The sequence below is a fragment of the Python bivittatus genome, unplaced genomic scaffold (assembly GCF_059951505.1).
Source record: "Python bivittatus isolate LINGU-HERP-01145 unplaced genomic scaffold, Pbiv_v1 ctg000520_np1212, whole genome shotgun sequence".
Lineage (NCBI taxonomy): Eukaryota > Metazoa > Chordata > Lepidosauria > Squamata > Pythonidae > Python > Python bivittatus.
This window is the reverse complement of record NW_028277080.1, coordinates 1,495,976-1,508,504: the sequence shown is the minus strand read 5'-3', so window position 1 is coordinate 1,508,504 and position 12,529 is coordinate 1,495,976. Positions and strand designations below refer to the sequence as shown.

The following is a 12,529-nucleotide window of genomic DNA, read 5'->3' as shown; positions in this document are numbered from 1 at the left end:
ATATTCTGGAACTGTAGTATTTGTTTCATTTTGATTCACTTGGCCTTTTTTGTAGTATTTACAGGCCACTATGGAATGAATCTTCTCTGTTTTCCTTGGGCTGTTTTATTTCCTCCTCTTGCTGATTAGCCCATCCAAGCTGCCCCACGGAGGATATTACTTTCCTCTGGAGACCTCAGCTGCTACCTTCAAATGTCCAGATGCAATTGGTCTTCAGCTGAAAATTATCCATTTAGCCCTGTAGCTTCACAATCTCAATAGATCAGTGGTTCTTAAACTGGGGGTGATAATCACCAAGGGCTAATTTGGGCATATTCTCAGGATAATGGAGCAATTAATAATTGCCTGTTTGTTAGTTGAAGATCTGGTTTGGGACTGTCAAGATGCTTGTGTAAAACAACAAGGCCTATTTTGGTGGGGAAAATGCCATTTTTTTTTGTTTGGGAAACAGGGTAATTGGGTCAAGCAGTTTAAGAAACACTGCAATAGATATTTCTTTTGCCTCCTGAAAAGAATGGGATGGTACTACCTCTGATTCCAGTCCTAATTAAAAAGAAATTTCTTCCTTTCCGGCTTCGGCGCTTTCACACAGTACAACACTAACCACTCCTTCACGCACAAGTTTTTTCCAACTACAGGAATCAGGGTGGAATCTTCCTTAACATGTTGATCAAGTTGCAGGCACTTGACAAAAGTAGAAGATGAACACAGATCTGGGTGAACTGAACAGGGTGGAAGGAGCGGGGCAGAAGGCAGCCATAGCAGCAGGGTCAAGAAAAGAGGTCTAGATAGAACTGAGTGAAATTGGCATATAGAAAGGACTTCCCTTCAGTTCTTTTGCCATGTTGCTAAACAGGGGGGCCTATCATTTTCTTTAATGCAGGGATGTGCCCCTAAAAATAAAAAAATGAAAATGGGTCATTTGGCTGGGAAAAGAGTTGTTTTTGGCATTTGCCTGATAGACCAGAACTGCAGATTTTATTGGGGGAAATAAAGCTGTCTGGGGAAAATAATGCTGCCTTAAAAACATCCTGATTGAGTCAATACACTGCATGGACCTCCTAGATCAGGGTTCCCCAAAGTGGTTGATGGGGCTATCCAAGAGAGGTAGATGATGATGATGATGATGATGATGATGATTATTATTATGTAGTAGTAGTAGTAGTAGTAGTAGTAGTAGTATTCATAGTACTATTAGTTAAAGTAGTATTTATTAAATTATTTTCATATAATAAATGGTTGGGAGTCAATGGACAATTTGAAACTTCATGAAGGGGTCAATGAGCTGAAGAGTTTGAGGACCCCTGTCCTAGATGATGGATGCAGGCAACAGGATATTGGCTTGCGGAGCTGTTGCTAGGTTAAGATCCTAGTTTATTTAAAGTAATGTGAGCACATTTGAGCTCAGGACAGGTTTTCACTGCATTTGTAGCATACTGGCCAAAATGTGTCAAAACTGTCATATAAGTGAGACTAAATTTCACCTAATCTACACCTTCTCTAACTTACTAAAAAGCTTTATGTAAAACTCTTTTAACATTTTTTATTGGACACTTTAAAGAAAATATATAAACAAGTACAAGACAGTACTTAAAAAAAGAATAAAAGAATATAATACAGATGAATAAACCAAAGATTTTAAAATGTTGTGGGGGTTGTAGCTTTCTAATATATTATTTGTAATTATTTGTAAATAGTTAAATATATTGTATATATTGTATCACATTAAAAGACTAAGAATCACTGTTACATCTGAGCTAAAGTGAATATTAAGAACCATGGTTAACAGAGCTTTATGTAAAACCTTTAATTGATTAAAGTCATAAAGTGTAAAAGAGGTCGATATTTATGGGCCCATCTGGTGACAACAAACAAGCTGAGAGAATAGTAAAAATGTTATTGGACCATTCAGAGACAGAAGAATGATTGAGAATGGTGACTGTTTCGTGAGTATCCACATAGAAAAAGGTCTGCCTGTTTCAGATATATTGTTTCAGCATTACTCTGTTCGAGCTTACATGGCAAAAGAATTAATATACATCTAAAAACATAATTGATTTTATTGTTTATGATGAAAGACTGAGAGACTCACTGAAGATACAAGGGTGATCAGAAGTTTTGAATGTGAGACAAACAGTTGTTTCTGAGTATCCAAAGCGAATCTTGTGAAAAAATACAGATGTGGAAGAAAAAGAAAGAAAAATAAACTAGAACAATGGCAGGAAGAGAAATTACAAGCCCTCTGTGAAGAAGATAAATTAATCTCCTAACAGAATTAAGAGGAAGGAGGATATGGAAGCTGCTTGGAGTGAGAAGAATTCATCTAGATGATGCCAGAAAAGTGTCTGGTGCTGTGCTAGTGGGAAACCTTAAAAAGCACACTTGGTGAATGACAAAGGGAAAGGAGCTGTGACCTACAATATTGGCCATTTGGATTTTTGCAGCACTGCTCACAGCTATAATATTAGTCATTTTCATGTGATTAGTCATTTTCATGTGATGGAGAAAAAACATATACTTCCTCAAAACATGTTCTTGGCATGTATAATAAAAACTATAGATGTTAATGCCAACATCAGTAAGGTAGAGATTAGTCTGAGTATCTAAACTGGACATAGAATAAATATTAGAATAAATATGAGAACATAAAACCTTTTCCATACATTTAGCTAAGAGTGGAACAACACTTTTCCTAGGCAAATGCATTCCACGCCATTGTTTGCGAAAGTAATCAGTGAGAAATGGACATTCATAGAAGATAAGTAAGAGTGCAGGAGGGCATTAACCACTGCTATAGCTGTCAATTATCCCTTCAAATGTGGCCTGTAGTCATTTCGCCTCCAGCTTGTTTTGCTAAATCTCAGATCCCAGTGTCAAAAAGAAAGAAGCTAAAATTAGGTGAGGTGGGACAAAATTGTAGGGCTGAATTAAGGACCATCATGCATAGCCTTTCCCACCACTGATATTTCCTCAAAAAGTTATACTGGTTACCTGTGTCTGACGATTCCCAGTAAGGATGAAACTAGTAACGTGGTGTCTCCTGGTGGTCAGTGCAAGTGAAAAATGCCACACAGGATATTTTGATTGATTGATTGCTTATGCATCATCAAGTTGTTGTTGACTCTTAGTGACCACATAGGTAGATTTTTTCCATGGGAATCTGTCCCTAACCTGGTCTTCCAGGTCTTTCAATGGTGCGCTCATCACCATTGTAACTGAGTGCATCCACCTTGCTGCTGGTCATTTGCTTCTTCTCTTTCCTTCTGCCTATTCCAGCATTAGAGCCTTCTCCAGAGACACACAGAATATACATGGTGTAAAAATAGAGAAATCCCTGCCTCCCCAAGAATTACTAGATAGAGAAGTTGAAAAAACCTCTTGGGCAAAGGTAATGACAACCCACTTGCCCACTACCTTCAAGAGACCTGCAGGAAGTATCAGCTCAGTTTACCTTTCACTTTGCTGTGGCTTTATGCACAAGGATAAGCCAGAGGCTACTTTTCTGAATGTCACTAGAATGGCCCTGCTGAAAGATCAGATATCAGGAGCTCTTTCTGCTTGGGTATTAGCATACCCTGCAGCAAATCATGTCCCCTTACCCACAGTTGTACAGTCTTTACCCCTCCAAATAACAAAGGATCCCCTCCATAGAAAGTTCCTTGCCCACAAAAAGCTAATGTTCTTTATGATTCCCTGTTTCTTTACTGACAAGTTTAGTTTACACACCCTGTCTCGCTGCCCCCCATTATGGGGTTGGGGCGTGAATGGTCCTGGTGAAAGAGGCGCCTTTGTCAGTGAACAATGTATTGATCTGTCTTACAGGCTTTAGATTCCTGCTGCTTAAAGCCACAGAAGAGAAGAGGCCATTGCATCACTATCAGGATAAGGAGAGGCAAATGCAGAAAACATGTAGACCACTTCCTTCCTGCCAAGTTCATCAGCGGAGCTCTGCTGCTCCTTCCCAAACAGCTTTAATTGCTTTGCATGTTTAGGGGGGAGAAAGCCAGTTTGGTCTAGTGGTTCAGGCACCAGGCTAGAAACCAGGAGACGGTGAGTTCCAGTCCCACCCTAGGCATGAAAGCCAGCTGGTGGACTTTGGGCCAGTCCCTCTCTCTCAGCCCAACTCACCTCACAGGGTTGTTGTTGTGGGGAAAATAGGAAGAGGAAGGAGTATTAGGTATGTTTGCAGCCTTGAGTTATTCATAAAAATAATAAAGGTAGGACAAAAAATTTTTTTGAAAAAGGCAAGAGGACATAATTTGAAACGCAGTGGGGTTGCCTGTAGTAGTTTCTTTAATAGAGGAAAAAGGCTGTGAGTTCCATAAAAAAGAAGAAAATATTGAAAAAGAAACTAGATATTTGGAAAGAAAGCTAGAACTTAGGAATTGGGGGAAATAATCAAAGAGTTTGGAACAGGAAGAAATGGGCTGCAAAGCTAACAAATAAGAAGAGATATTTAGGTATTTTATTTGCGTTTGGTGTGCTGTGAAGCCACAGATTTAGGAAATAAATTTGCTTCTTTGTAGTTATCACAAAAGCGAATGATGCTTGGCCAGATTTATTTCAAACTGTCTCTGTTATTCCTGCATTATATTTCATTTTCCACTCTCTTCCTGTGGCCTGTGTAATCTCCTTCCCCCTTGTCCTGTTGTGAGTATATAATAAATATACCTTATTATATTTTCATTCTGCTTTTCAGGCAAAAATGGGCTCCCAAAGCAGTTTACAACACTAAAAGTTTTCTACAGGATGCCTTGTTTAGTATTACAGTATACTTAATGTTGATGCTTTGTTTGTTTGTTTGTTTATTACATTCTACGTAAAGTAGGCTCTTTAATTTTGAAAGAAAAATCGAACCAACTCAGGAGCTTTTTTTCTCCAAAATGAAAGTAGTAAGTTTTTAAAAAGTGTGAATAGTGTAGCCAAGGCCTTCCAAGATTAGATATATGAACACCCACATAGCAGAGCTGGCTCTGCCATTAAGTGAAATGAAGCACCACGCCTCGTAATGTAAAAGCTTTCCTCAATCAGGCGCTACAAAGGCCAACTGGATGCTGTCAAGAAATTCACAAATGTGATAGGAGAGACATCACTCTCTCCCACTGTTGCTCCATATTAGCAGTCTGGGACTCCTGGCCGTTGATAGCTCAGTCCCCTCAGTTGATCCAATCCTGCTTTAAAATAGAGACCCCTCACTATACTGAATCGTGCTGTTGCATCTGTGACTCAGCTTTTCTTGCTGATCCAGGCTACCTGGCTGTCCCCCCTCATCACCATCTTGAAGATGATCAGAGGAGAAACTGAGAAAGGCCCCCCAAAATGGTGCAGGCAGCAGAAAGTCAACTGGTCCAGGACACGCACAGCAGTGGGCCATGCTGATGCTGCTACTACACATTTCAGCTTTGGAGCCAACAGCAAGTTGCTCTGTTCAGTGGTGTGTGGTGAAGGATGACCTGTCTGGTCTGCATCTGTAAGGGGAATGAGGGGTAAAAAGGGATGCAAAGAACAAAATGTCCTGGGCCAGCCTTGAATGGATGGGAAGAGGAAGATGAGTCGGACAATGCCAGGACTAAGTGGTAGATTTTAAAGAGGCATTGACATGCATTTGGGGACAGGCTGACCTTTTGGCTGGTATCCTTCCCAAACAGAGATTATGCAACTATCCTTTCAAACTTGAACATCTGGCCAGGGGCAAGAGTCAGTGCACCATTCCGGTCTTTTCTGCAATCTCAGGGCTGACTATTTTTGGAGAAGAGAGAAGTAACTGCTCCTTCGTAGGCCAATAAACAGTGCTGGTCTTTCCCTTTTGGAACTGGTCTTCCCCAGCAGGATTAACGAGCCATTTCTTTCTGGAGTCACACTCAAATAAAACCATTAATTGCGTAATGCTGGACCACCTGAAGCCTTAAACTGAGGTTTACAAACTATAATATCTGGACTCATACAAGATGCTAAATTAAAACTAGCTTCATTATGGTTTGGTCATAGTGGCTGGGAGTTCTGGGAGTTATAATCCAATACTGTACTTGGGAAGACAGAATGAAAGGATACTAACAATAACTCTAAGTCTCAATAATGACAATTTACTGCTTGCATTTTGAATTACAAAAATGTGCAAAGAATGTAACAGAGGAATAAATGAACAGTATGAAAAAAAAGACACGTCTAACACTAAAAATAGAGAGCCAGTTTGATGTAGTGGTTCAGGCACCAGGCTAGAAACCGGGAGTTCTAGTCCCTCCTTAGGCACAGAGCCAGGTGGGTGACCTTGGGCCAGCCCCTCTCTCACAGCCCTGGGAAGCAGGCAAGGGCAAACCACTTCCAAAATCTTGCCAAGAAAACTGCAGGGACTTGTCCAAGCAGTTGCCAGGAATAAAGACTGATTCGAAGGCACCACTCCACCCACCAAAAAAACCCACTGAAAATGGCATAATATACAACTGTACATCTGATGTTCATCATATCTTATATGAAGAAAATCACAGTGACTGTGTGCATGCACATGTGTCAATTAATTAATTAATTAATTAAATTTGTATGCCGCCCATCTCCCCTAGCGGGTCATCTCCCCCAATGAGAACCCATCTCCCCCAATGGATCTTTTTTTTATTACCAATTGACTATAAATGTCTGGGAATTTATTCTTTTTTTCCTAGTCTGACATTGTGCTGTTTGCTGTTTGCTGTTGTAATTCTTACAGTCATTATGCTAATAAAAAAGGACTTCCAATGTTATCTTCCTCTCATACAAAATGCTTGCCAAGAAACACTTCTTTTCTTGCATGTTAACATGCTGTACTTTTTATTCAGTCACACAGAATGTGTGATATGACTGCCATATCTCACGTACCGCCCCCCCCCTTCCTATCTCTCTATTATGAATGGAATGAATGCAGTTATGAACCTAAGACTGGTCTGCTCCAGTTTCACGCTGTGGCCAACCAGATGCCCCAGGAAGGTTAAGTTAGGACAACAGCTCTTTCCTCTTGTTGCTTCTCAGGCATGAAAATTCCCCAGTTTTACCTCTTTCTTTAAGGAATTACTTTTAGAACATTAAATATTTGAGGGACCGCCTCTCCCCAGTTACATCAGGTCCGGCAGGAGGGGCCTGCTGAGGGTCCCATTTGCTAAAGAGTCCCATCTGATGGGACCCAGGAAGAGAGCCTTTTCTTCCATGGCACCTGCCCTTTGGAACATCATTCCCCCCGAGGTTAGTTCCGACCCAATTGTCTTTCTGGAAATTCCATTAAATGTGCTTTTTTCAGCAGGCTTAGGGATCCCATGGTAATGAGGAGCCTGTAAGATGGTTGCATTGTATGTGTGATTTTGGTGCATTCTCCTGTAATCTTATTTATATTTTCTTAATTGTTTTAAATTTGTTTTTTAACTGTTTTATTGTACGATGCCCAGAGTCATGTTAGTGAGATGGGTGGCTATATAAATAAATAAATCCCAGCTTAAGGGCTGCTCCTGGACTCTGTAGCATGGTAAAATTTGGTATCAGCAGATATTGTCCAAGTCTGTGATGGAATGGAATTATGAAGGCCGAGCTCAGGGAGATAAACATTTTCTTAGCTCACCAGAACTGCGTGGGAGGAACAAGAGGATGAGATTGGTACCTCCCTGAGGAATTCACACTGTTGTGGCTGGAGGACTTTGGGAACTGGGGTTTTAGTCTGGGAAGATTCTTGCTAGAGGTTGTAGCTAATAAACATAGCTAGACTGAATTGGCATTGTCTCTTGGAGTTCTTGGGCTAGGCCTGACAAAGTCATAAAAATGTGAGTTTTTTTTTAAAAGCTCTGATTTCTTAATCATTAATTAACACCTCCCCACTCATATTTTCCTATATTCCATTTATTTATTTCCCTCAGATTTCAGTCACAGTCCCTGAATTAAATTCTTGTTATTTCTTGATTCACCGAGCTAATTCTCCTGCTAACAAATGGCAGTGGATATGTCTGGGGTCAGAGGGAATGGCAAGGAATCCCATGCAGTTTCATGGGGTTATTCCCAGCTAAAGGTTTGCAGCCTAGGGTTACATAAGTTACCAAGCCAGGAAATTTGGCAAAATGCAGCTGTTTAATTATTTCGGTTTAATTATTGAAGTATTTATTCTTAAACAACATTACTCAGGATTCTAACAGATGAGACGCATCTTTATACCCTGAGAAAGTTTTGTTTTAAAACAGGCAGAAGTAGGAATGATATATTCTCTGAGAAAGTTTCTAACTGTGTACCTAATTTAAGAGTGCTTAAATTCTGATCTAAAACAAAGTGTTACTGTTACAAGCACATACGCTGATGTTGCTCGATAGTGTTCCTCAACCTTGGCCATTTTAAGATGTATGGACTTCAACTCCCAGAATTCTTCAGCTAGCAGGCTGCCTAGAACATACATGAATTGCCATTACAATTGAGAAAGAGGCCACATCTTACTTCCTCATCCAAAATCTGAACTCTTCTACACATGGCACCAACCAGGCCAACTGTTTGTAATTACAGCATCTGGTGATTTTATAATTTCAGCTTGTTTAGTGGGTATTTTTCTAATTTTTTGGCTAGATTCCTAAAGTGAAGTGGATCATATTGCACCATTAGATCAAACCAGGATCAGACTTTACTACTGGCTTTACTAGTCTGAGATTCTTTTTAAAAATAGATCTTTTGCTTTTAGTTTAAGCCTCAACATCTATGCAGGAAGCAATAACTCTCAAATAACTCCGTACATGGTTTGAAACTCAAGTTCCTATCCATGCAAGTATCATATGGGTAGGAAAAACCTTTGACCCAAAGGACTGCTCATATGTATGAACATAGGACACACGGATATATCATCCCACCCTCTGGCCAGAGATCACAGGGTTGTCAGAGAGTTTAGGGGTTAATCTAGCAGCATTTGACTCTGCACCTGGTAATATATAACTAGCAATGTTAGATTGACTTTATTGATTTGCTTTAGAATTATCTGTAGGTAGTTATTGCCTTTCCCTGTTACATTTTCCACATCTACATGCTTATCATCTTTTTTTAATTACTTCTCAAATCATTATCATGTGCAAAATTGCTTGTTATCGTGCATCTTCTCAGGACGTCACAAGGTTTCTTGTTATGTTCAGTGTTTGCTTTCCCTCATTCAGAAACACTCCAGCTGAACAGAGCAGAGAGTATTAAAAGGTTTGGATGGATGGATGGATGGATGGATGGATGGATGGATGGATGGACAGATGACTTTTTAAAATAAGAAGCTTCTTTCTCCCCCAAATCTCTATCACTCAGGCAGAGATAGAAAGAAAATATATTTGGAAGCTGTGCACCTCTGGACAGGGAGGAACAGACTCAGGCTCAATCATGATGGGACTGAACGGCTGTGGATAATATATTTTGAATATATTAAATTAATTTAGGATCTTTATATCAAGAATGATTGAATTATCCATTTGAACCCAATGCAGAGATGCATTATTTCTTTAATAATTTTTTAAATTCCACCTAGAAGCATACTTGGGAGCCAGTCCAGTTCGCACAGCAGTGGTGCTATATAGACATGCTGAGGTGCACCACTAACGCCCATGTCATTGCATTCTGGACCAGCTGCAGCTTCTGACGCTCTTCAAGGGCAGCCCCATGTAGAACATATTGCAGTAGTCCATTCATGAGGTGACTAGGGCATGAGTGACCAGAAACGGGTGCAACCAGTATGCTAGATTAAAGATGGGAAGTTCCCAGAGCTGGGGGGGCCCAATTATCCACAGCCGTTCAGTCCCATCATGATTGAGCCTGAGTCTGTTCCTCCCTGTCCAGAGGTGCACAGCTTCCAAATATGGGAACAGGACTTCAACTGCATTGCTTGGATGGCCCAGGGTCAAGATGTACAATCAGGTATGGACTAAACAATATTTTATTTAGTGGTGTAAGCAGCCATCTTTTTGAAAACATTCAGTTTCAACATGTCCATGTGATGGAGTCCTAAGACTGGCAGAGTGAGAGTGATAGACAGCTGGTGCAGACTTTGTTTGGAAGCAATCACTTTGGAAGCAGAATCAAGAATGTTAAAAAAGAAAACAGAACTAAGCACATATGGTTAAGAAACATCACTGGCAAGAATTTGTTTCTTTGGAGCCAAGCCTGGAGTTTGCTTGATAAGATGCTATCCACATTTAATCTAATTTTAATTAGAATCCTGTCAATTGTCCACCTATAATCTGCTCCTTGTTGAGATCAGCCTTTGGTAAATTCCATCAATACCAGCAACTACGCCTGGGCATAATGTGACAATTTAAATACCATCGAACCAGGCAGGCTCAGTGCTACTTTCAAAAATTACGTAATTTTTCCCCTGCTTCAAAGCTCCACTCTAAAGTTCAGAGCTTGTCCTTGAGTTCCTGGAATTTGATAAACTCTTTTCTAGAAAATTGCTGGGTCATTTTGTTCAGAAAGTACAAGAGTGGTAGGGCTCATTTATTAAGGTGTGTGGAGGAAGAAGTCTGATCTGTCTCTCCCACAATAAATCTTTGGACTATGTTTTTGTGTTTTCTTCCTGTTTCTCTCAGTATGAAACTTTATTAACCGATAGTCCACATTTTTCTAGGGACATGCTGTATTTTCTGAAGTCTGCATTTGCTTAAGGAAAAGGGGGTGAGTTTATGGTCCCCCAAGCATTGCAGAATTCCAACCCACTCTCTACTTCACCATCCTGAGCTATGGCTGATGGGAATAGGAATTTGGCAGTATCTGGAAGGCCACAGAAGTCTCTTCTCCTGCCTTCAGAGACGGCTGTAGTTTGATTGCCACCACTTGGTGACTGACATCTCCAGTTCAAAGAATCTCAATGAGCAGAATAGTTGCTTTAAACTCTGGATAAATCGGTGGTCTGACTCTAGATTGAGACTTGGTGTGGCTGTAAGCTTTGAGTAGCTATAGAGGCTCTATTTGGCAAGGGGTAGCAGAGAATGAGGCTGTGTAACATCTCACCTTGGCAAGAATGCCAACAAGAGGCATAACTAACCCATGATTTGGGGGGGGGGGAGATTGGGGGAGGGCCAGCAGAAGGCGTGAATGCATGCAGAAACAATGTCATAATCAATTAACAGGGTTGTGTGAGCCATACAGGAGGGCTTAATTTATGGAGACTTTCCTATATGAAATTATAATAAAACTACTGTATAACAAACGAAAAAAATCTGAAATATTGAGAGGTCCGTACTGTAGCTTGCTTAGCTTATGCCTAAATCTGGGTCTCTCTCAGGAGAAATCAGTTTTTCAATGCACCAGTTTTACTTCCTGCTCCCAGATAGTACAGTACTTACCTAGACCACATTTGTGAAAGACATCAACACTTCCACCTATATCATGGCAATAAATCTCTTCTGAGAAACGCAAACTTATAGTCATGATTCAACAGTGGGAAATTTATGGACAAGGCTCAGAGATCAGTTGCTTTTGTTGCAGAAGTGAATAAAGTTCTCACAGTGAGGAAGATCAGTACTCCAAATCTAAGAATGTCCCCTATTTATATCTCAGCTCCAGGTTTTAACCTATTTCTCCCACTATTACCTGGTCAGTTTCTCCCATTATTACTTGGTAACTGACTTTTTCCTGCCCATTATTTCAGCTTTGGACGTTGAGGGCAATTGCACAGTGTTTTGATCATGAGTTTGTCTGGTCCCTGATGCTTCATTTTGGCTTTGCTGGCTTCAGCCCTCACAGAATGTATTTAAGGGGCACTGAATAAATACAAGGAGATCAACATTCTTGTATTCTAGAAAATAAACATATTGTGGTCCATTTACCAACACAACTGCTTCAGAAGTTAGCTTAAGTCAAGCAACTGTGGTTAAGTCATCTACAGGTGACATTTGTAAGCATGTTAACAAATAAAAATAAATGTTCTTTGCATTGATTATCTTAGAGCTATTGCAATATTCTGCATTTTGGAGTCCAGACTATGTGAGTCTTCTCTTTTGTGCAAATAGTACTATGGTTCGCAGGCTTTACAACTGCAAGCTGTAACGGATTCTGCTGAACTATTTTGTTTAATGTCTGGTTATTTTCATTCAGCTGGGCTGCGGCTTCATAGCAGCCTTTTCTATTTGTTTCACAGAGCAGATTTGTTTCAAGCTGCTACTGCTATAGAATAGGAAAAGAAAAGGAAAATACCGTATTTTTCCGACAACAAGACGACCCCCACTTTTCCAGCCCAAAATTAAAAAATCAATATTTTAAAGATAGTGCAGGACACATTTTTATTTAGTAATTAGTTAACATTGACCTGATACACTCGGTGGGAGGAGGTCCAAACCGTCTCTCTGCAGCTCTATTTCCACGCTCTTTTGCTTAACTGATTACATTCAAGCACGAGTGAAACTGCCGATAGCTTGTCTCTGCAATCAGCCTTCCTCTAATTGGTTTGTTCAGCATCAGCTGACGTCAGTTACATCAGGCTTGTGATTGGAGGAAGTCCGTTTGCAGAGTCAAGCTATTTCACTCGTGATTGGAGGCTAGCAATAGGAGGAAGCCTCTCTGCAGAAAC

General features: G+C 40.3%; 1 long non-coding RNA gene across 1 annotated transcript in view; it reads left to right on the top strand.

The window, feature by feature from the left end:
* Positions 1–7,003: 7,003 nt before the first annotated feature.
* Positions 7,004–12,529, top strand: part of LOC148214837 (uncharacterized) — a 29,595-nt gene continuing 24,069 nt past the window's right edge. The window contains exon 1 of the long non-coding RNA XR_015797355.1: positions 7,004–7,209. This is a non-coding gene — a long non-coding RNA (uncharacterized LOC148214837). The remainder of the gene's footprint in view (positions 7,210–12,529) is intronic.